Raw genomic sequence first — 3962 nt, 5'->3', positions numbered from 1 at the left:
ACATTAGCCAACTCCCTCAGCACTCTTGGATGCATAGATCTGGACCCATGGACTTGTGCATGTCCAGCTTTTATAAATAGTCCTGAACCTGTTCTTTCACCACTGAGGGCTGCTCACCTCCTCCCCATACTGTGTTGCCCAGTACGGCAGTCTGGGAGCTGACCTTGTCTGTGATTGGGGATTGGTCCTGCTTTGAGCAGGGGGTTGGACTAGATGACCTCCTGAGGTCCCTTCCAACCCTGATATTCTATGAAGACCAAGGCAAAAAAAAGCATTGAGTACCTCAGTAAGGGTCCCACACTTTCCCTGACATTCTTGTTACTAACGTACCTGTAGAAACCCTTCTTGTTACCCTTCACATCCCTTGCTAGTTGCAACTCCAATCATGCCTTGGCCTTCCTGCTTACCGTATATTCCTGTAACGACTGTTCATATAGGAAACCACTTTGTGGTTGGTCCTTTTGGAGTTGTAGGCATCGGATGCACTGGAACAAACTTACAGAATTGTAAGTGACCACTGTGGGTGAGATGAAGCAGAAAGAAGAGATGGTGCAGAGCTGTGATCTCATTAGGGGACAAACCCAGTACAAGAGAATTCCAGTACAAGAGCCAGAATTTTCAGAGCTGCATAAGCACCTCAATGGGAACGTGTGCGCTGTATTCCGCACAGGAAAGTAGAATATGTTGCCTGTGGACTTTCAAAAAGTGGTCCAATGCAAACACACAATGTCTCTGTGTACTAGGGAGAGGCACATGTCTTTTGGGGTGTGGTTGTGTTCTGTAGGATGACTAATCATTTAGAAGGGTTAAATGCTGAAAATTTAGCCTATCCCAAGGTATGGCTATGTGGACTGGGAATTGCATACACAAAGTCAGACTCTCAGACATACTAAAAATCCATCAGGTATGTATAGAAAATAACCCCACGACTCATCAGGAAAACCAATTCAGAAGCATGGTATTTATCAGTGCTCTTCAGAGAGGATGTAGTTTCAGATGTAAGGAGAAGCATGTGCATAGCCCAGGGCAGTTGTTTGAACTTCCATCTGCTTGTTTGAGACAAGTAAACATGCAGAGCCGAATTTTTAAAAGGTATTTAGGTACCTAAAGATGCAGATAGGTCCCTAATTGTATTTTCAAAAGCCCTTAACTCCCATTGAAATCAATGAATGGCCCAGAATGAAATCAGAGGGAGTGAGGCACCTAACTGAATTTTCAGAAGTGCCTATCTTTAAGTGCCTAAATACCTTCATAATTCTGGCACATATTCCATGGCCATACACAAAAAAATATCCACTGTAACTCTGAGAATATGCCCCCCCCCCCGTCCCTTTGCTATGACAACTGATATGGGCCAAACAGTTTGGCCTATTTCTAACCACAAGACACCAAATTCTTCTCTCACAGCTGTGTAGCAAGAGTAGGAATTGGGACACTGAATATAATAAAAATGGAAAGTGGTAGATTAGACACATCCTCCTCGCACTCTCGGTATTTCTTTTTTAGTGACCCTTTAGTTGCTGTATTCCCCCCCAAAAAATCAATAGATCTTGTGCCAACAGAGCACAAAAAAAGGAATGATTGTTTTGGCAGAATGGTATTTTACCAATGAAAATAATGGTTTCAATAAGCAAGACTCATGCTCAAATGTATCCTTAGATATCCAAAAACCAAGGGACTTTGCTGGAAGAAAACCAAAAGCCTACCTCTCAATGTTACTTTATTTTGAACTGTAATAACTACAGTAAGTGTAGTTATATTGGTCTCAAGCATTCTTTCATTACCCTAAAGATTACAAGATCATTTAATTATTGAGACAACTTTAAACCCAATTTGCATCTCATTAATCTCCAGAGTGACACTCCCCTGCCTGTGCTAGGAGGCGGTTATCATTTCTTTTTCTGTTCTTCCTTTCACAGTATGCTTCCAGCCAAAGATTAGGAGATTTCTTTTTCTGCATTGTCCTGTCTTAGCACAGGGGGCTGAACTAGATGACCTCTCAAGGACCTTTCTAGCCCTACATTTCTATGAGCTAAACACATCAACATTAATTTGTTTTTAATTACAACAGGAAACAGCTGTTTGACAACGGTGCTGGTGGAAGGTGCCTGCTTGAAAGCCCTGAGCCTTTATTCAGGGCACAGATGGTGGCAGTACAAGAGTCAGAACACTGCCCCATCAGTGTGACTCAGCATGTTTACTTGCTTACTCTTAGGATACGACTACGAAGCATAGGGTGCTTCCCAGCTTGGCAACGCAGACATGCACTAGCTCTGCTTGAGTTAGAGCACTAAAAACAGTGGGGTTACAACAGTATGGGTAGTAGCTTGGGCTAGCTGCCCGAGTACAATCCTGTCCATTCTCCAGGATAGGTACTAATGTAAATAGCCAGAGCTGCTACACATGCGGCCATGACCAACCTGTTATTTTTAGCATCGTAGCTCAATCAGAGCTAGCATGTGTCTATCTACCCATGCTGGAAAGCATCCTCCCAGCTGCTATTGATACATACCCTTAGACAGACTGATCTAGGAGTGAGAAAGTCCTACAGCCTCCAAGTCCTTTCAGACTCTGGACTCCCTGCAGTCTTTAAGGGTGCTAGTAATGATGGAGACTGCCAATGAGAGCATCAGTCAATTAACATTATATATTTAGGTTTTAAAAAAAAGTTATAATATAGTATAAAAGTCAATCATGCTAGACTTTGAAATAATGTCATGAAGTAATCCAGAATTAGGGATCCTAAAAGCACCATCCAGGGACCTTTGAGAAGGCAAATGAAAATGTTGTGTTTTCTCTGATAAGTGCAAGGGCCAAGGTTTTTTGTTTGTTTTGTTTTCAAACTGGAATTCTGCTGTTTGCACACAGCAGTCTCCAAGCACTTTCAGACTGTGACCCCAAAAGCACACCCACAGATGACTGCATGTTACTGTGATGCACAGGCAAATGTGAATAAAAACACTAAATTAGGCATCTAAATAGCTTGTACATATGATTTCTTAACCTGCTCAAAGAACTGTGATGATTGTATGCATAATCCAGGTGAATATTTATTTCATATTCTATATGTATGTACCAGAGCTGCCATTTCCTGAAGAGTCCCTCATGACCAGAGTTCCTTTTGCAGAAGCCTCCCTCTGTTCTCAGTCTTCAAGGCCCTTTACAGATCCACCACAGCCTCTCTTATAAGAAGAGCCCTCTAAACTCTCCACTGGGGACTAGTTTAATGACCACAAACAGTCCTATCAATAAAATCCATCACTGTAATCCAAAGGTTCCCACTTACCTGTGGCTCTTCCTCCACTGAGCACAACTGTCTCCTACTGGAGCTTAGCATTATAGCTTAGACAGTAACTTCCTTCTCTTGCCAGTGTCTGCCCTGCTCTGAGGGAGAAGGCTGTCTATATACTACCCTCCTTCAGAGAGCTCCTCCCCATTGGCTAGAAGACAGCAGACCCCTACCCCACCCTACTTTACAGGGTTCCTGATTCTAGGCCCTTAAAGGAACAGTGGCCATTTCCTAGGCCTTTGTCATTTCAGTTCCACGGAATTAAGTCTTGTGGCCCCCTTTATCTTTAAAGGGATAATATACCACATTACAATATAGATCTGGCCTTTTATCTCTTGAAAATATTGCCCTGCAAGTTAATTCAAATTTTAACTATATCCACAGATTCCAACCACTTTTTCCACAGCACTTGTTAAAGGCAGTTTTTAGCCTACAGAGGATTGGGAGAAAAAGGATGTTCTGTGATCTTGTTGAAGATCTCTGATAAATGTCAGACACTGAGTCATTACAAATATAATTCTTAGTTTATTTACAAATATGATAATATGTGGATATACTTCCACTGATTTGGTAAGCATTCATCAGACATCACAGAGATGCAGACAGAACCAACTTCCTCTCCTGTCCTAAATTACTTGCTCAAATATTGTAAGTATGGCTATTAACTATCTTT

The 3962-nt window shown here is 42.0% G+C and overlaps 1 long non-coding RNA gene across 1 annotated transcript; it reads right to left on the bottom strand.

Annotated features, from left to right (window-relative positions):
- Positions 1-406: 406 nt before the first annotated feature.
- Positions 407-3374, bottom strand: LOC122465935. Its single transcript, XR_006291087.1, has 2 exons — positions 3287-3374; positions 407-517 (listed from the first exon to the last, which is right to left on the bottom strand). It is a non-coding gene; the product is annotated as an uncharacterized LOC122465935 (long non-coding RNA).
- Positions 3375-3962: the final 588 nt, after the last annotated feature.

Source organism: Chelonia mydas, chromosome 5, assembly GCF_015237465.2.
Source record: "Chelonia mydas isolate rCheMyd1 chromosome 5, rCheMyd1.pri.v2, whole genome shotgun sequence".
Classification (NCBI taxonomy): Eukaryota; Metazoa; Chordata; order Testudines; family Cheloniidae; genus Chelonia; species Chelonia mydas.
Note: the sequence above shows the minus strand (reverse complement) of the source record. Positions and strands in the feature narration are given on the sequence as shown.